This window comes from Myotis daubentonii, chromosome 10 (genome assembly GCF_963259705.1).
Source record: "Myotis daubentonii chromosome 10, mMyoDau2.1, whole genome shotgun sequence".
NCBI classification, from domain to species: Eukaryota; Metazoa; Chordata; class Mammalia; order Chiroptera; family Vespertilionidae; genus Myotis; species Myotis daubentonii.
Window position 1 is genome coordinate 53,575,463 of NC_081849.1, and position 21,781 is coordinate 53,597,243.

At 36.9% G+C, this 21,781-nt stretch overlaps 1 pseudogene; it reads left to right on the forward strand.

The window, feature by feature from the left end:
• LOC132242530 (TIP41-like protein) overlaps positions 1-21,781 on the forward strand; it is a 70,021-nt pseudogene that overhangs the window by 45,051 nt on the left and 3,189 nt on the right.

Consider the following 21,781-nt stretch of genomic DNA (forward strand, 5'->3'; position numbering starts at 1 on the left):
AGTTGTGTATTTGAGTGAAAATTTATGATCATTTCCAGAATACATAAAACTAAGATTCCTGTGTCAACCAAAATGAAAGGTAATAGAAGAACAACAACATGAAGAAATTTTTCTCCTATTCTAAATTCAGAAGAAAATCCTAAATAGTGCTTCTCTCTGACATTTGCAAAAATTTAGCTTGTACAAACAACGTTGCCAACAGGCTAATCATTAAAGCTTTATATGCTGTTTTTTCAAGTCTAAGATTTCCTTAGGAAAGAATTTTAAAAAGGTAATTAATGAGGAAAAAAATGTTCTCATTGTGCAACGTAGTGGCTATCAACATGTCAAGTGACTGGATAAAGGAGAAATGGAGAAGAGGCAAAGGGCATGTATGCATTGGCTTCAAGGTAGTTTCATCAGCACATTTATGCTTAAGTAACCACTGGCCAGAACTTATAAAGTCATATAAGAGCAAGGTAAACTATGAAATGCAGTCAATACTGGGGTATGCTTAGCCAAAAACAGGGTTCTGGCACCATGGAAGGAGCAACAGATATTAAGGGACAACCAGCAGGCTCTGCCACACTCCACCTCTTTGGCTCCCCATAGATTCATTCCTCCCATATGGGGAGCACAGTCTGCCCTTCCCCCAAAAAGGGCGGTGTCCTAACCAACATACACATTTGGAGAAAACAAAATTCTGTCCATAACAGTAGGCCTGAGAAAAAGACAGGCCTTTCAAATTGATCTTTGCCACTAGCTTTGCTGTCATAATTGGCTTAGAAATTGCTTGGAACTTCTTACTAAAGCTGCTTCCTTGTTTTGGGTTATAGAAACTGTTGGTTAGTTTAACCCTGCAAGGCATTAAATTACCAAACTCTCAATTTCCATTGTAGCTAGAAGCAGATATTGAACTTAGCAGAACAATATTTCCACTACCTCTGTTTGCACCCTGGTCAACTCTAAGTGAACATCTCACTTCTAAGCCCTGCTGAAAGCAACCCAAAAAATGGTGGTTTTTTTTTTAATTACTGTTACCATTTTCCCTAAGGCTTTGAGGATAAGCAGGCAAATGAACTGTTTTCCAAGAGAACTTTGGGAATGGTAATCACAAATGTTTGCAATGACATAAGAGGGGTCACCAGCTTTCCAACCTGCAGCAAGTTCTTGTTATCTGGCAACTTACACCACTCCAATACCACATGTTAAGTAAAGCATCCATTTCTTTTAAGAAAATTTGAATTAAGTTAAGATTAGATTAAGTTACAAGGGACAGAAAACCCAAATGATAGTGCATGAAACAAGGTAACCATTTCTTTCTCATGTAAACTCCTGGTGTATAGTTCACGACTGGCTGGGTACTACACAGGGCTTTTTCCTAGACTCCTATTTTGTTGTCCTGACTCGGTGTTCTAGATTTTGTTTATTGACATCTGGAGCACATTCCCACCTCCGTATCACAATGGCCAGAAAGTAGATATCTATACTTTCCAGGCTCCCTAGCAGCTAGGGTTGTAACACTGGTTGTGCCAAGGAGATACACTTGTGAGATTTGGAGGCGGAAGGCAAGCAGAGATTGTCTTACAACAGTAGACACAGTGATGGCTCTCAATCAATTTCCAAGAGTTGTGAGTGCTTGCAGAAGCCATATTCTTAGCACTACTTTTTAGTAGTAGGAGGCAGCCAAGGTGGTCACAGAAAGGATACAAGTAGTAGCTGCCCTCTGCCTCATAGGTACAATGACATGAACTTAAACCTTGCCTTGTGGTGGCTCTCTGACTTCTCTGACAGCCCTTCTGGTCACTTTGTAAGCATTTCATTCACTGCATTAGGTCCTTGTCTGCTCTGGAGACCTAGAGAGGTTTCTATTTCCTGGCCTGCACCCTGGCTGATATACCTACTGTGTTCTCCTCATCCACATGTTAAAAGCTGAGCTGACTCACCTCTCTTATATCTATATCCCACGTTCAAAGGCTGTTAAATGGCATTGTTTACCCGTATCTTCAGAAAAAAAAATCACTTCTACTGTCGTGGTAAACAACCTGCTTCCCTATTTATAATGGTCTGGCCCTCTAGCAACTTCAGTGCAAAATTATAGCTAATTTGCCTACAAACGTCAGGTAGTCATAATAATCTGGCCACTCAGTATATATTTCCATCTGAAGAAAGGAGGGAGAGTAGAGGGCATGGACTCATAGGAGCACATATTACTTCCTCTAAACTTCCATCGAACAGTCATGTGGTCACATTGAGGTACAAAGTGGGCCAGAGGAGTAGACACCATTAGTGTAAACATATGACCAGCTAAAACTCGGGGAATTTAACTGATAAAAGGAAGAAGAGGAGAATTGGATATTGGGGGGCAATTAACAGTCTCTACCACAGATCCCCTCAGTACATCATCCACTTTCAGCAACAAAGCAAAGCGTTCATGGTTTCCATTAAGGAAAGGGAAGGTATTGACAGAAAAGATAGTACAAAGAATTAGAACCAAAACCAGACAATGTTTTGATAATAAATGTCACATTTCAGTAGTAGCCAACCACAGGCCAGACACAGGAAAAGGTCATCTTGTCATAAATGTAATTCTATCAGTAAAACGTACGTAAGTTATTGAATTCTTTTCCTTTCCTCTCATTCTGGTCCTTTGAGATCTACTGCCGCCTTCCCCACACACGCAGGTGGCATTCAGTAAAGCAGCACATTCCCATTTCCTACTTTGTGTTAGACCCACTTCCTTCATGTCCCCAGAGCACTAATTTGCCAAGGTCTTGGTTGATTGGGACAGAGAATCCAGTACCATATATATGCAGATATCTTATTTTCTTAAGAGATTTTCATTATGATCCTTCATCATAACCTTTATTATTTCCTTTTTGTGGCCTCTCTTTTCAAATTATTCTGTTCAAAAAAGCCAGGCCCCAATTAGGAGACATTTTCTCTACTTCAGAAAATGTGGTGGCATTTTCAAAACTCTCAGCTTAGAGCCTTAAAGAGTTTGGACAGAGAGCAGCACTTGAATCCTATAATTACACCGTATCTTGGAGCACAGAGTATGACAGGTATGCAAGCAGGACCAAGTAATGAGAGAGTTGGCAAAACTGTTAAATTGTCACTTAATTCACTGGTCAAAAGCTAATCATTGATGGTAACAATAATGGATCTTTAGGAGAACTAGAGCTTCAATTCTAACTGGAAGCAACTTTTCCCATCAGAAATTCAAGCATGATTTAATATATTAGCTAGAATGTTTTGTCTAATCTTTCAGTTTTCAATTCACTCAGAAAGTATCTCATATAACATGGCCACAGATTTTTACCACAGACTAGATGATACTGTAAAACCTTAAAGACCGTCTTGTTCATTACCATCCTTCAAGAAGGAATGTCACCTCTAGTGACCATTGTTTCACATTCCTTGTCAAACTCCCAACAAATGGTGCCTCAGTTTGCTATCTGTAAAACTGGAATAATAAAACCTATTTCAAAGGGTTGTCAAGAGGATTCATGAGTTAATATTTGCAAAACCTTTAGCACAAGGCCTAGAAAACACTGAATACTAAATAAGTATGTTAACTCAAAACACACTACTTAAGAGAAAAAAACTGTGTCCAAGGCAATGGCACTTAGAATGGGAGTCCCTGTGCTCTCCCAGAAGAACATTCTCTTCTGAGGCCCTCAGTTTGGTTTTCTATCTTCCTTATCAGTAGCACTTTCTGCTCTTTGACGCTCATGCATCCACCACTGTGGTAGCTACTTCTATTTCCCTAAGAACAAAATTAAACTCTCACACAAGTGTACAAGATAATATCTACAAGGAGTATAAGTAGTTGATGAGTTTTCAGAAGAATTTAGAAACTACATTAGCTTATTTTGAATAGATTTTTCACTGATATTCAACCTAGTCTAAGATCATGACATTTTTCTGTTCAAGCCCACGTTTACATAGTTTCTCTTCATTTCTAGATGTGAAATGCAAAGAATTCTCTTACTTTCAAGGAAACAAATTCAGCAAACTTTCTATGAAAAACATATTTCAGTTCTATTCAAAAAGAAAAACAAAGAACACTTACTAGAAATATCAGACATATGTGCATCAACTTTGAGTATCTGAAAGTCAGAAAGAGGCCACAAAGAATGCTTTGTTAACAGAATGTATCTCTTTGTTTAATGGTCTTTGCCAACTATGCTAAACAGTGAATAGACTGGTTGGATGACAGTTCTTTCTCAAAGCCATCTGCTCCTCTGAATGAATCCTGTGGGAAATCATTTATACTAAATTTGTCACATCACACCTAATTTCCAGGTCAACAGAGTGATAGCAGTAAAATTCCAATTCTTTTACTTATTCATATCTAACGTGGAGATGAGTATGGCCCAGAAAATACGTTTTGAAATTTGGGAGACTACAATAGGGTGACTGGCTTCACAACATGTGTCCTAGCCAACTTGACCAAGATACCTCCTGTCATTTCCACCAACAGATGCCATTCTTAACAATGAATCTCTTAAAAAAAAATGAAACCCTTTCCTATTGCCTACAGCTTTATTTGTCTAGGCAAGCACTATGAGTAAGCTTTAGCCTAACTCACCTATTTATTCTATCTGAAATAGATAAGTAGATAAAAAAAGAGAGGATTTTGTTACAAACATCATACTATGTAAGTACTATTCATGAGAATTGTTTGGGGTACAAGTTACTGAAGCCCAACCAAAACACCTTAAGACATGAAGGGAATTTATTACAGGGGCACTAGGGGATTTCACAAAACAACCAAGTCAAGAGAAGAGCAAAGATAAAGTTGGGCCCCAGGAACTATTAGAACCAGGGCCTTGTGTATCATTAGAATGCATTCTTCATCTCTCACCTCTGCCTCAACCATGGTCTCATTTTTTCTTCTTGCAATAGACCAGCTTTCTCTATACACTCATATACAGAAGTTCAACTTGAACTTTATAAGCAATATGTCATTAACTCTAAAAGGGTCTGGCTTGATTATAGGAGACTTTACATTTTATAATAAGAAAATATTATACTGTGTTGTTCACAAACCATATTTCGTACTTTGGCATATGAACTACTCCACAGCCTTTTATGGAAGATGTTTTACACATATTTTACATTTCTTGGTAACTTTCTATACAATAATTAATAATTATTAAAATGCACAAACTGTCTATCTCTGTAAAATTTATTGAGGTAGACATCACTATCCCTGAGTTAATATCTTCCGAATATTCTGATTCTCAATAAAATATTAATATTCTTGTATACAAAGATATAAAACACATAATGCCCCACTTACCCTACGTCCTTTTTCCCCTGAAGTAATCATTACCCTAACATTGAATTACCCATGAATATTGTAATACTTTTACCACAAATGTACATGTGATATTTTAAAATATCTCAAGTATTTTTATTTTTTTCTTAATCCTCACCCAAGGATATTTTTCCATTGATTTTTAGAGAGAGTGGAAGAAATAAAGAGACAGAGAGAGAGATACATCAACGTGAGAGAGACACATGGATTGGTTGCCTCCTGCGCCACAGGCAAGGATTGAGCCTGCAGCCAAGGTATGTCCCTTGACTGGAATCAAACCTGGGATCCTTCGGTCTGTGGGCTGATGCACTAGCCACTGAGTGAAAACTGGCTAGGGCTTGTGCATCTTTAAATATTTTCATAAACATAAGCATGTCTTATGTATCATTCTACAACTTGTGCTTCTCTGTCAGCTTTATTCAAGATGTATCCATGATGATACCTGTGATAATACATCTACTCTGCATTAGACTTCCATTTTTCTGCCCTCAATGATTTCTTGATTTCCTAAATTTATTTATTTATTTAATAGACTATTCACTAAATTGCAGATCAATAATAGGCCATGTCATCTCTGGAGATGGTAATGTTTAGTTTATGAAAGCAACCTACTGAATGTTTTGCTTACCCAGTTTGCATGTAGGAATGAAATCTCTCTCAGTGGCTAGCTAGAGCATCATTAATAACATCAAAATCTATTTGAATTACTACAGGAAAAATGTTCTTTCCAGTTAGCTAGAATTCAGATGCCAGTCTTTCAATTTGTGAGAGTTGCAGGTGAATTGGTAAATGAAGTCATGAAGGTCAACTGCAGAGTTCTTAAATAAAAAAGCAGATGCCCCAGACAGTTTGGCTCAGTGGCTAGAGAGCCAGCCTGCAGACCAAAGGGCCCCAGGTTTTATTCTGATCAAGGGCATGTACTGTGGTTGCAGGCTTCCCGCCCTGGGCCCTCATCAGGGCTCATGCAGGAGGCAACCAATTGATGTCTCTCTCACATCCATGTTTCTCTCGGTCTTTCCCTCTCTCTTTTACTCTCCCTAAAACTCAATGGAAAAATATCCTTGGGTGAGAATTTTTTTAAAAATTAAAAATCAGAGGTACCAGAAGCAGAATAAAAGAAAACTATAAGATTAAGAGAAAAATGCATACAATGAAAGTGATCAGGTTATCCACTCAGATTTGGGTTTGGCATTCGATAGTGTTCATTTTGCCCTGGGTTCCTTTTTCCTTATTCACCCTGAGGCATCATTCTAGTTTCTAGTTTGTCCAGTACCCCTTGTCCTTTACCACTTCAATCAACTGACCGAACACTTACAGCAAGCTCTTTAGTTCTCTCTCCTTCTTGAACTTCATAAAATGTCTTGCACCTGTCATTTGTGTCTCATATTTGTGCAGAAAATGCAGACCAAATTAATGTTGGTTTTAATTGCAATAGTGTTCCTTTAATATCTTGTTTTCTTTCTTATTTTTTAAATGAAATAAGCACCATTCTGCCTAGAACTTTTAAAATACATTTTTTTTTATTTCAATGAGGAAAGGAGAGGAACAGAGAGATAGAAACATTAATGATGAGAGAGAATCATTGATTGGCTGCCTCCTGCATGCCCCCCACTGGGGATTGAGCCCGAAATCCTGAGCCCACAACCTAGGCATGTACCCTGACTGGGAATCAAACCTTGACCTCCTGGTTCATAGGTTGATGCTCAACCACTGAGCCACACTGGCCAGGCCTGCCTAGAATTTTTAAATTTCATCTTGCTTGAAGATGGGGAGGGTTAAGAACAAGAGAGTAACTTTTGAGTAATACAATCTCATTGTAGAAGGTATAGTGTCACTTATCAAAAATAAACAGTTCATAAACAGGAAAATCAAAATTATATGAACCAGTAATTAGGGTACCACTTTTATTTAAATTCTAAGATTTAAACAAATTAATGTTTGTTAGCCTACTAATGACTTTTGATTTCCCTGAAAAGTGTCATTTCATGAAATCACTGAGTTGGGCATAGAATATGCACATTTATGTGCAATTCAAAAATATATTTTACCAAGTCAATACCTCTTATCTCTGTATGGTTCTTAATGGTCTCCAATGAGTTTTCAAATCACAGTACCATTTGATCCTTAAAACTACCAGATGGCCTAAGTAGAATTTACTCTTACTGATTTATAGGTGGTAAATTGATTTTAACAAAGCTGTATGACTTGCAGGTCACAGAGCAAGTACGTGGGAAAATTAGTAATAAAACCCAGGGCTGCTAACAGCTAATAAATAATGCCTAGGATCTTTTAAATTTTTTTCATATTATTTATTTTGCCATCTGTATTAGTTTCCTAAGGCTACCATATCAAAGTACCACAGATCGAGTGGCTTAAACAACAGAAATTTATTTTCTCACCGTTTTGGAGGCTAGACAGCCAAAATCTAGGTGTCAGCAAACTTAGTTTCTTCTGAGGCCTCTCCTTGGCTTATAGATGGTCATGTCCCCACTGTGTCTTTACCTGGTTTTCCCCATGTGTATGTCTATTTCCTCATTTCTTCTTCTTATAAGGACACCAGTCATAGTGCATTAGAGCCCACCCTGATGACCTCATTTTTAACTTAATTACCTCTTTAAAGATTCTGCCTCCAGACACAGTCACCTTCTAAGGTTCAGAAGGTTAAGACTTCATATTGTGAATTTTGAGAAAACACAAGTCAGTCCATAATACCATCATTGTCAAAGTTTTAAAATGAGATAAATACCATAAATTTTTGCCATCTTAACAAACTAATTGCTTTCCCTTTTCAAGCTCCTTTTAAGTCCTTATTCATTTGCTCACATATTTCACAATTTATACATAGTGTTGTATTCTGCATTTCCCCCCTAAATATTCCATTGGAAAGGGCTGCTATCCAATTTTCAGCTGTGTGCACATCTAGCATTTTCCAGTTCAATTTGGTGAATTGAAATTAGTTGAGATTATACATATCAGTTATCAATATTCCAATTTAGATTTTTTCAAATATTACTCTAAAGAATGAAGAAGAAATAGTAGTGACTCATATCTTGTAGACACTCAATAAATATTGTTTAAAAGAGTGAGTGCATGAATTCTCATACAAGTGAGCAGATGCTTTAGTTGCTAACAAAAGCATTAAACATTGTACATCTTTTTGAAGTAGCTAATAATTATTATTTGGAAAATTACTTAAAAGAAAAAAGGTAATTTTGTATAAGATGATGGGTATATTTAATTTTTTCTCTTACTAGACTCCAGCAATTCAAAAACATTTGGTTATCAGGTAAGCTTGTCTTATAGAACAGCTACAAGCACCTCATTTTTCTAACCAATTCATTCCCATTTCCAAAGGAAATATTATCACTCTTGGGCAAGCAATAGAACCAGCAGACAGTGCAACAACAGTAGGAGATGCTCTTCAGAAATAATATGTGGGGCCTGATCAAGTGGTAACGCCAAACACAAACAGATGGAAATTGATTAATTTTAATACTACATCACAGCAATATGGTCATTGCAGACTTCCTGTGAATAGTGCTGCTTTCCAAATTTCCCAGTTATCCACATTAATTAAGTTTTAAGAAATAAACACCAGCCTTTTGTTTTTTGGTTTTAAGTTGACCTTATGCTTTAAATGCTAAATATATAACATGCGAGGATTAAGAAGAAAATAAAGTCACAATTTTCAGTACTAGAAAGGCTAGTTCCTTTCCATTTATCATGTTATTTACTTCTGACCGTAAATTTCCAAGATGGATATTATTTTGCCTACTAAACTATATGGGAATTAAAGCTAAAAGATATGTGATCTGCATGTATGGTTATTTGAACCAAGGTTGTTACCCTCCAAAGCTCATGGTCTTTCAAAACTATGTGCTGCATCCACTTCTTATGGTCCGTTATTGGTCAATTTGTAGACCACATGAGCACTCAGCACTACCTTTCTCATTCTCGGGATCACAAGTTCTAAACCTGTCCTACACCATAAACACATGGAAGTTCTCACTGTGGTCAGCATTCTCCACGGAAAAGTGCTGAGCTCCTAGGATGCAGACAAAAGCATCAGGAGCTAATCCTTAAAAAAACTGAGGCACCCACATACATGTATCCAACACTTCAAATCTATTATAATATCAGGCAAGATTGAGATTGGCTGTTGAACAACAAGTTCCCTCTCTCTTCTCATTTTCCTCATCTTTATATCCCCGGTTTGCCACTGAAGACTACACGTAATAATCACTTTAACTAAATGTTATATGTTGTGAGGAAAGCAGAATAAAAAAGCTCTTAAAGTTTAATTTGCCCAGATTTTTATGTCTGACATTCTAGGTTCAAAGGTAGATTCTACTGCTAATAGTATTTCCTCCCTGCCCCACTTCCCACCACCACCAAGTCATGGAAGTCTCGGAATGCAAGGCAAGAGAATATCGATTTGTAGAAATGATTCATGATCAGTCAAAGTGACTTGGGTACAAGCCTCAGAAAAGCAGAAATAGACTGGAATTGGAAATAAGACGATTTAATTTCAAGTAGAATTTCATGTTAATCTCTCTGGAAAAGAATTAAAAGATAAACAAAAGAAAACTGTCAAGACAGTCTCTCTAACAGAGGATTCAGCATCTGAAGACCGAAGTATATCTCCATACTTTGGAGTATAGTGACCCCAAAGCACAGAACACTTCAACCCATCCATCTGTCAGAGGTTCTGGCCTGAAGATCACTCATTGCCTCCTCCTTGATCCTATTCTAGGCTCACTGAGCACCCTTTTGGTTATAACTTGCCCTTATGAGATTTGCCACAGGGAGAAAATGTATTGATCAGCACACATGATTTTTGGAAACTCTCAACACATTGAGTTCTCAAAGTAAATTAATAGTTTGACTTTCTGATTTTTATTCCTCAATCTCTATTAGTTTGTTCTGTGTGAGGCTGTCCCCTGAGGCAGATTTACTCCTGACCCACTGACAAATGATATTTTTAAACCTGCCAGGTCAGGGCCAGACTCAGAAGTGAGTAAATTCTCTAAGGTAACCTGACCTCAGTGTATGCTTTCCCACTTGAAGAAGTAATCGCCCTAGCCATTTTGTGTCCAATCTTCTATTTCTTCTGTCCTCTGTCTCTATAGCTTGACTAAGGATATATCTCTACACATGCTTTTAGGTGCACAGCTTTACAAGAAGTGTGATAAGCACAGTGTTACTGTATCTGGTTACGGATATTGTTTTCCTCATCAAAGAAATGCATCATGACCTTCAAATCCTTTCATGTTTTCTACCCAGGGCTATCTCTTGCCAAAACTTAGCCACACCTCTCATTCTTGTCAGTTAAACCATACTGTATATAACCTAATACATTCTTCTTCCTAACTCTCATTCTTGAGTCAAACTGACCTGCAACTATCAACTATGCCACTTTATTTCTGAGACCAATTACTTTGAGAAGCTTTTCTTAAAGAGCCTAAATCAGAGGCTATGTATGTTCCTTACCATGTCATTTACAACAGCCAAAATATGGAAGCAACCTAAATGTCCATCAGTAGGCAAATGGATAAAGAAGATGTGGTACATATATATACAAAGGAATATTGCTGGGCAATAAAAAATATTACAATTTATAACAACATGGATAGACTTAGAGGGTATTATGCTAAGAGAAATAAGACAGAGCAAATTTATAGCCTAAATAGCCAGTTTGATTGCCAGTTATACTCCAACACCCATTCTCTAATCTTACATAGTAATAGGAATTTACGTGAGTACATTCTACCTATCCAAATATCACATCTCCCAGACTCCCTTGCAGTTAGGTGTGGCCATTCAGAATTTGGGTTGAAGTAATACTTACTAAAAATTAACCACATCATCCCTCATAACTTTGCAAGAATTAAAATGTTTTCATAATTCAAAATTTTCCTCAAAATATAAATTGTACTTTTCAAGAGGAAACATACTGGTAAATATACTTTTTTCCAACTCATTACAATCTTAAAGTTGTTCCTTATAGTTTAGTTACATGAGTCCTTACCTACATTATCTTATCTCAAAGTACAAAAACGTTTTATAGTGAATAGTGTCGATAACTGTGAAAGGTCTGGGATTTTACCCTTTTTTCCAAGTTAAAAAAAAAATAGGCTAATAGAGTTTCATGGATGCTAGCAGAAAACTCCTCGGTCAGAGACAAAAAAAACTTTACTACCCATGGTACAGCAAGTAGCATGAATATAATGTCCACATTACGTTCTCCTGTCCCCAAGTACTTTAAGGGTAATGTCTAAGTAAAAAGATGTTATTAGGTAACCGGTGTGGGCACTCAGACAGACAAACCCTTGCAAAAGAGGACTCTTATTTCTCTCTTTTCTATGTTTATTTTTTCCTTTGTTGCTTTTCTCCTTCTCTCCTCCTCCACCTTATTCAAATTTATGTAACCCACAGCTAATAGCACTTACTATAGGACCAGCATGGTTTCAAGTTACAAATAGATAATGCATTATAGATACATAACTTAACGTTTAAGTTAGATAGAGATCCCAAAAAGGTAGATGTACGTAGAGCTGGGGAAGTATGTCTCAGCGCTGCGGCTGATGCAATGGTGTGAGCACACTCCACCATGACATGCTTCCTCGGCACACCAGGAAGTAGCAATGCCCACCTGAACGAACTCCCAGAGCCACGTGCACAGTACCCCAGCCTTTCAGCCATTGGTCGCCTGTAGCAACATGTCTCCCTCTGATTGGTCCCCTCATGCTATATATACCCCTGTAGTTCCACAATAAAATGGATCTGCATCACCGAACCTGGTCTCCGGAGTCATGCATGCAGACGCCCTAGTGCTTGGGGCTCCATCGTCCTCACCCCCGAGGGACCCCCTGCTTCAGGTAGATTCTAGCTTTATCCTTCTTTTACATAAGAGAAAACTGAGGCATTAATAAATTAAGTATCTTCTCCATAATCACAGAGCTAATAAATGCATGGCCAGAATTGGAATATAGAAAGTTTAACTCCAACGTCCATGCTCATTGTCACTACAAATCACCTCTCAATGTCAGCACCCTGTTGTGTGATTTCTATAACCTTCTCCATGCCAAAAGAATACTGTACAAAGGCAGCCACCATGAGTTTGGTCGGTGTTTGTTTCCTAAAAGTGAGACAATTATACCTTCTCCCTTACGTTGTCTTGCTCTTCTCACTTGAAAATCTTCCCAAGTTCACAGGCAAAGACCCAATCTACACTTTTCAATAAAACACAATATTTTATTGCAAGCATGTACCATAATCTATTCAGCCATCACTCTATTCGTGGGTATTCATCTTGTTTCCATCTTGTTCTCACTATAAATATTCCAGCAGTAAACACCTTGCACATAAATCTTTATGGACTCAAGCTTTTATTTCTATGGGCTCAATTCCCAGTAGGCCTGCTGATTAAAGGGTATCTGTATCTCTATGCTTAGTAGACAATACAGGATTGCATTCTGAGTCACATTTCACCAGCAAAGTACGAGAGCGCCCTGTCTCCCCATACCCATCAGAGGGGATGGAATCGCCCCATTTAAAAGGCTGATGGCTATAAAGTGATTTCTCACTGTTTCTTTATATTACATTTACAAATAGTAAACTTCAGCTTCTTAACAAATGTGATTGGCCATTTAGATTTGTTCTTCTATCAATTACAGAGTCAAAAATCTTTTTTCACATTTATAATAGGGCTGTTTTTAAAATTGGTCTTAAATTGCATGTTTTTAATAGGGTTTTTGTAAAAATAGGGTTGTATTATTAAATAGCTCTATTTATTAGTTAAGGGCTTTATTTATTATAGATAGTAGTCCTTTTTCTGTCACTTGCATTTTAATTTTTCCCCCAAAGGTATGGTTTCTATTGAACTTATTTTTAGGAATTTTTACACAAAAGCTCCAAATTTATAAATGTCTGAGTATATTTCTCTTTTCTTTTATAGACGCTGAGTATCCTATCCAATAGCTCTCCAATCTTAAGCTTTTATATGAAGTCATCCATACTTTCTCCCCAAATTTCCAATGTTTAAGTTTTAGTTTATCTGAAGTGTGTTTGTATATGTGACTTGAGGTAGGTTTCTAAACTTATTTTCTTCCAAATGGATAACCAACTGTGCCAGAATCCTTTGTTAAGTAAGCCATGCTTTTCCTATTGAATTAAATCACATACTAAATTCTCCTATTTGGTGGGATATATTCTGGTCACTATTCTGCTTCCTTGGTCTATTTGTATTTTCCTGTGTGATGTAACACTGTAATCATCAACTATTTAAAGACTAAATGAGAGGGAAAGGAAATAAGCAGCAATTTGCATGAATCAGCAAAAATAAATAAATTAAATAAACAAAATCATATCAAATTATATACATTGACAGACAAAATGGGAACATTTTCTGCCTTTCAAGCTTTGCTGCTATTGTCTCCAGGGTGGCTAGCACAATTTACCAAATTACTAGGAGAACAACACTAAAGTAATTAACTATTTTATATCAATAATAGTAGAGAATGTTTTATAAGAAAATGGTTTATTACTGTTGGTACATAAATGTCAGGGCTAATCTGATGTATTTTTGGAAAGTCAGTGTCATAGTAAAGCAAAAAACATTTTGTTTTTTAGACTGAAAATACTGAGTCAATGTCATTATTTCTATAATATGCCCAAAAGTTTTTGTAATTGAAACTGTTATCTGAAGAATATTTACAGGTGACTATCAGTTAAGTGATCGCTACTAAGATTTCTGTGATGACAGAATTTAATCTGAGGAATGTTGGTAGGTAAAAATCAAATAAGTGGCAGCTGTTCAGGGTACCATTTTTGACTTTCTACCTTATCAGTAGTGTTTGCAACCAATCAGAAAAATGATTCAGCCATTAAGATGTTTTTCTCTTGCTCTTTTTGGTCTCTATGGAATAGCTTACATTCTACTTCTGGAGATCTTTTTGGACATTTGAAATACTATGGTACATGAAGGATTTTTTTTCATCCTTGTGGATTTGAAGTTGTTTTGTCATTGTCATCACGATTATTATTATTATTTTAGCACTGCTAACTTGGAAATAATACTTTGTTTAAGGTAAAGTTATATGAACAACAATTAAAATACCTATAGAATTCAGGTATATTTAGCTCACCTATAATCGTCCTATAACATCTTGTCAATGCCAACTTTATTTAAGTAAAACTTTTCAGGAAATAAGGATATGCACCCTTATTCTGTAAAATGGTTCATTAACAATGTGGAGAAGAGTGGAATAATAGGCATTGCTGTCATTCCTCGGCATCTAGTCTCGCTTTCAGTTGGAGATTAAATTGCCTGATGTCCCCACTTTAATAATTGCTGAGGCTGACTTTTATGAGGCTATCATGAAGAATGCTTCAAGTTTTCAAGGGAATGTCATTTAAAAGACAGAAAATTAGAAGCTGATATGCCCAAGTAATTGCTAATAATTAATTAAAATGAGTTTCAATTAGTGAGTTCTTTAACATCCCACCCCTTTCTTTAAAAATGTTAATAAAGTAATCAATAGGCATTATTTGGGGCATTATAGTATTTATACACATACGAGTAATGATCAACATTATATGCTTCTTGGTCTATGCTTAGCTTAAAAAAACATCAAAGTATCTACTTCATGCAGAGGAGAGGCTATACTTCTATCACCCTAATGGTGTGAAAATGTAATGATGTTTTCCTACAAAGGAAAACCTCTTTTCTTTGATGTTGGAGCTTGGCTTCCATTACCACAGCCTTGGCAAGCTGAGAAGAAAACACACATTACCCACACTATCAAAGATACCACAAATGCGCTGCTGACAAGCATATAAATAATTGCAGGATTTAAAATGATGCCTCTTCTTTTTTGTATTTTCATGCTGATAACTCTTTACTAAAACAATATAAGCAGTATTACCTAAACACAGCAGATGTAATGTCCTATTACTTCATAGAGGTATCCACCAAAATAAAGTAGAAAGCAGAAGGTAGTCTAATGAATCTGTACTCTGTCATCTTTGTGTTTACTTCACTCTGAAGTATTGAATTTGACATAAACATCCTATACCTGTTGCATAAAGATAAAACTCCCATTATTCTGAGAAACACAAATTAAGCGGAGTCTGAATGATTACAGGCTAAATGCACAAGACATTCTAGTAGATGTACTTTTTCAATCCAATTCAAATATGGTATTTCAAATTAAAAAGTAGTCTGTGAAAATCACTCCTAAACATGGAGAGGGAGGGAGGGTGGGAGGGAAGAGAGAGAGAAGAGAGATGATTGCTTGACAAAATAGGGAATAGCTCAATTGTAAGATTTTTGTGAGGATTACGTTAGATAACATATTGCAAAGTACCTAGTTCAGTAAAGTATTATAAAATTTTTCAGCTTCAGAATTAATAAAATATAAAAAAGCAAAAATCTTACGGTTTATAATATTTTATGGAAGGGGTGGGAGAAATAAAAGGAGAAGGACAGAGAAAGAGGAAGAGAAAGAAAATCAGGGAAAGAGATAAAAAGCTAAATGTGGGGGAAGAGGATGGGTTGGGGCACTGGGCTTCAGTGAAAGCCATTTGAGCTTCTTTGATGAGGACTGTTTGCACCCTAGGGAGGTCTTACTGTTGTAACAGAGCTGCCTATCAGACCTTCCTGGCAGTGACCAAAATACAATTTTTTTGTCAAAGAAGCTGAATAAGCTTCCATAGGAGCTTGGCCACTGATACAATCAGTGTGCCAGCGCCTATCAGGATTCTGAGCATCCTCAGTGAATTCTGGCTATAGAAGCCCACATGGCATGAATTCTGATTGGGGTAGTGGGCAGGAATAGAGAAATTTCATCCACTCTCTCAGGCAGATATCATATATTAGACCCTTAGGAGATAGAGATGTTGGCTTGATTCTGGGAGTCTGAGCTAGACTGTTCTTCTCTCCTACAGACAAACCTCTTCTCTCATAACAACATAAATTCCCTAAGGCTTCTCAAAATAAAGCCAGTCCATTAACTGGAGTAGCTGTTATCTAACCAGGCATGCCAATTACTTCATGGTCCAAATCTATCCCTATTGTACTTACTAAGATATCGGATTCATTGCTAACATATATGACTATAAGGAATAAAGTTCTTGTATGCACCAAAGAGCTATAATTTCAGCAGCACACAGAATGAAATGGCCTACCATTTTCCACACTGATATCATCCCTGACCTCTAAAATAACCAAAAGTTCACACTGGCTAGCCCACAGATGTCTAGCCTTTCTTTATGGATATCCCTGATGGCCAGTTAACTGGCAAGTTTTCCTAAGTAATAAACATCAAGTGAAGCATATGAAAATATGGGCTTCTCCATATCTAGACATATGGCAAAGCAGTAGGAGAATCTTAGCACATGTGGTCTTCATAAAGTAGTCTACTTTGAGAGTTAGCTGTAGTATTCACACAACTTGTCCAAAAAATCAGGGTGTTACTCTAATGCTGCAAAACACATACTCCACAAAACATATAGTCCATTGCTGCTTCCATTATCTAAGACAAGTAAAGAAATGCATAAAGTGTGGAGTAGGTTTTTGGGGCCTGGGATTCAGGAAGGTCCTAGAATCCAATGGCTTTCAATCAACAGACAAACTAACTAGAGTACGAAGAAAAAGATAGCTGCATCTAATAGAATGAAAGGTTACTATCCATAAAGAAGTGTAACCAAGAATATTATGAAGTGAGGAAAGGAAATACTAGGATACGGGCTTGTGCCAGCAGAGAAATAGCTATTTCCAAGCAGTTAACAAGGGAATGCATTTGACAGAGTTCTGTGATCCCAGAAAAGCTTCAAAGGCCGGATTACAAAGTAGGGCATGACTGAGGGTTCCTACTGGGTAGGGTTCTCTAAGCTTATTATCTGCATCCTCATCTAGATGCAATTTTTCACACTTAATAGTGGATATGTAATACAGTAGATATGGGATATGTATAGATGCTGTTCTGTTAAATAAATTTACTAATATAACTCTGTGGTGAGTGCATCTAACTTGGATTTTAGGTATTTCCTAAAGTCCTGAGAAGGGAGGAAAATAAGTTACACAGTTGTATTCCATGAAATGAAATGGGGAAAAATTCACAAAACTTAGCAAAAGAAGTACTGTTATACAATAAAATGTAAACAAAGCAATGGAGCAGTATGCTAATTCACTTTTGTGATTATAAATTACTAATAAATGTTTAGAAATCTATATTCAGCAAATTCAGGTTAGATGCTTACAGGTTCAGTTTATAGTTGAGGCAAATTTTGATTACAATGTTCATATTCACACCTAAACATGTAGAGTAATAATACATAATTTGAGTATTAGCTATTTTAAAAATATTTCAGGACAAGGATTAGCTAGGTTCTTTGACTAAATTAGCCAATTATTTTTAAATAAAGCTTAGATTCTGAAATTATACAACTGTTTGAGCCAAAGTTGCCAATAAACTTTACAATCCCCGCAAAGACGTGAACCTATAAGAAAAGAACATTCGGAGGACAAAAATGGCTCTTGGGGATTAAAAATAGAAAACAGAACTCCAAAACTCCACAGAATAAACCACTCAGAAAAAGGAACAAAAAGACAAAGATAGAAATATAACAAAATAAAAATAAAGAAACAACCCCTATGAATTTGTGGTAATAGAAATTTCAGAGATGTTACCAAAAATGGAAATCATCAACAAAATACCTTGAGAAAATCTCCAGAACAAGTATCTCTATTGAAAAAGGCCACTGCGGCAGCGAGGCAGGGGAACCAGTGTCCACCGCTGCTACGCTGCAACCTGTTCCCTGCAGCCCACACAGGCCCCGCCTGACCCACATGACCCGCGGCTCCCAGAGCAGCACCGGACTTCTCCTTCAGGCCCTGGAAGGTGACAGTGGCTAAGACCCACATGATGAAGTCAGCGGACATGGAGAAGTTCGCTGGTGAATTGCATATGTCTTCTGTCCCCAAAATGATGTTTGGAGACAACATTTTAAGAATCCAGCATGGTTCTAGCCTTGGGATCGAGTTCAATGCTACCAATGCTTTAAGATGTGTAAACAACTACCAAGAATGCTTAAAGTGACCTGTGCAGAAGAGTGGCAGGAAAGCAGGTCAGGGGGTGGACACTCCAAAGATGTTATTAAGCCACTAGACACCCGATGCATGAAAATTCATACACTGTGGAGGGAGGTGTCCCCTCAGCCCAGCCTCTCGCAGTCCAGGAGCCTCAGGACATGTCTGACTGACGGCTTAGGGCAGCCGCTGGCACCACCACCGGCAGTGGCCTACCTCTGTGGGAGGCAACCAGGTGGGCCAATCAGGGGACTGCGCCAGCCAGCCGGCAAGCGCCCGGCCCTGCCTCCCACTGATTGCCGCTATTCATCGCCACTCCCCCAACCTCCCCACCCCCAATCGCTGTCCCCTCCCTCTGCCTGCCACCTGCCGGCACATGCCTTGTCTGGCCTGGCGCTGCCTGCGGGCCATCCCCACCCCCCACCAACCAGTCATTTTGCGGTTCCATAGATTTGCACATTACGCTTTTATTACATAGGATATGATTACACCTATAAAACAGATTATAAGGGAGCATTACCTGGAGAATTACTGAAGTTAAAGGTTGTACCAACAACAGTTCTTATAGATGCAGAGAAATGGAAAGCCAGAGAACAGATTAAGATTTTTTAAATTCTTTTTAAGGATGAACTTCATGATCATGGAGTTTCAAGCCTAAGTGTGAAAATTAGAGTATTGCCTTCCAGTTTTTTCCTGCTGTTGGCCATTTTTCTTGAGAATTTATAGAGTGATTATCAGAATGAATGACAGGAGACTTTACCACAAGGCCAACAAGACCTACATGTTACGAGAATATACAACACAAGAGAGCAAAATTGCTAATTTAATGCATGCTTTGCCTTCCCTCTTCACGGGACCTAATAAAATATCACAGTATTTATTGATCAAGGAGTCAGTTTGTGAAAAGCTAATACTTCCAGGAAGAATTTATCATAACCCCACAGACTCTTAAGAAAATTCACCTGTGGAAGAGAATGTGAGGTACCATAAACTCACCGTGAAACCTGATGGAGACCTTGGCTATGTGGAGAGGGGTATTTTTTAATTACGAGAATTAATTGCCTTGTCTACGTGCAGATTTTCTGTAGCCATGAAGGGCCCAGAATAATGGATAGAAAGTAAAGTGTCTAAGAAAGAGCATTAGAGCATTTAGAAATTTTACAACACTGGAAACAAAGAGATTATCCCTTGAGCTGACAGAGACAATATATATGTGTGTGTATACAGGGGTGGGCAAAAGTAGGTTTACAGTTTTAATACAAATAAATAATATAAAAATTAATAAATAATATAACAAGAACAAACTTTCACATACTCACAAATGTAAACCTTCTTTTGCCTACCCTCCTGTACACACACACACACACACACACACACACACACTAAACCAGAACACTATTCCCTCCCAAATAAATCATTCAATTGCTAAGGTAGAATAAATATATTTCTGATCTGAAAAAGTTCCTACCACACTACCTTTAAGTAAGACACTAGCAGAAACACTCCACCAAAAAGACGAAGTATCTCCAGAAAGCACTCATAAAAGGAGACCCAAGAATGATACTGTACATCAGGTCTCAATAGTATGGCATCCAGACACAGCACAAAAGATTCCAAGTAAGAAGTCTCCAATAAGAGGAAATTAACACTCTCTTTTGAGTTTCAATATATTGAAAGAATATTTACACATTTGGAAAAGAACACTGGGTAGAATTAGTGATAAATACAAAGAAAAATAAGCATACGGAAAACCAAAGCAATTATTAGTTCCAGGAAAACATAAAATTGTGTCAACTAGAAAAGTAAGGTTATACTATTTGGCTTACCTGTATGAAAATAGCAATTTCTTGTCGTTGATCTGAACAAAACATACAACTACACTGAAAAGGTGCATGTATATGGTGAGGTCAGTGGTGGTTCTGTGAGAATGAGCTGAATCCACATCTTCTAAAGTTACTCATTACTTAGAAAATTACAGCAAACTTTAAAATTTTTTAAAACTGAAACTAGTTACTTCTAAGAGCAAGAAACAGAGGAGGGTAATGCAGGAAGAAACTGCTGTCATTTACAACAATCTAAATTTGACTTTTATATTAGTTTTACAGGTAACATTTATAAACATAACAAAAAAGTTTAAAGGAACCTAATCAGGTATTTTGCAGTTGGTCCATTTGAATTCAAGTCTCTATGTCTGTATTTCCCAAATAGGTGTGATTCACCAAACTTTGGTCATAATTTTGGACCACTAAAGACCCCAAAAAAACTTCAAAGCAAGAAGATCCCCTATGTGTACTTAAATATCATAGTCCAATAAGAGCATAGTTGTAGCAAGAGTGAGATCTCAGTATTGATGAGAACAAATATCTACTCAAAAGTTTAGAGAAGTCAATAACATGGTTATCAAATTTTGTAAATTAATCCCTATTTAGTTTACCTGGGTAGTTGCCTTTATCGTCACTGCCGATATGAAACTTGACCTTTCATTCCTAGGAGAAAAAAAGTACAGTATTTAATGAAGCACAATGTCAAATAACTATTTCTTATGCATCCATTATGTATAATATACCTCATCACAGACTGTGGGAGACAAAAATATATATAAAATTCAGACTTCTCCACTGTTCACAATATAGAGGAGCCTATGAGACAAATTTCTGGAAGGCAAGTCTACAATTTACAGCCAAACAAGAAGTGTAAGAGAAAAATCATAGAAAAATCCTGAGATAATCTGCCCAGGAGTTTCAACCAACAATGAAACTCAGGGTCCATGAACTGAACTTTTCTGGGACCTATATGTTAGATCATTTAGATATTCAAATACTTTTTTCCTATAGTGCAGCCATCTTTTGACTACGTAAATTAGGAAACTTGAAAAAAAATGACTAAAATTAGATGGGAAAAAACTATCTTCACACTATAGAATAGGTATCACTTTGATATGTTTTGTGAAATAATACCTTGAAATACCATGCTATTTTACTTAACTTTGTTTACTAAAAGAAGGGTGAGAATAATAATTGATAAAATATAGTTCACTTCAATACAAAAACTCTGATATTTGTTATTCTAATAAATCTCAGCACCAAATGAACATACACTAGCGCTGAGAGCCTATTTTGTAAATAGGTTGGTCTGATGTTACGATATTCAGATATTTTAATGTGGTTATTTTCCTTGCATAACGTATTAGTTGGCTTTTTTTCATTCTTTTTATGTGAAATTTGACCCAAATTTGCTTACTTATTTGTATAAAACTCTTTTGATATCTAACTTGAAAGAAAGAAGATAATGATATAGTAAAGTAGAATCCCTTTTCCACAATAAACAAACTAGAGACTAGCATCTTTTGATTATGTTTTATTATGTGCACAGAAATGAAATATAAT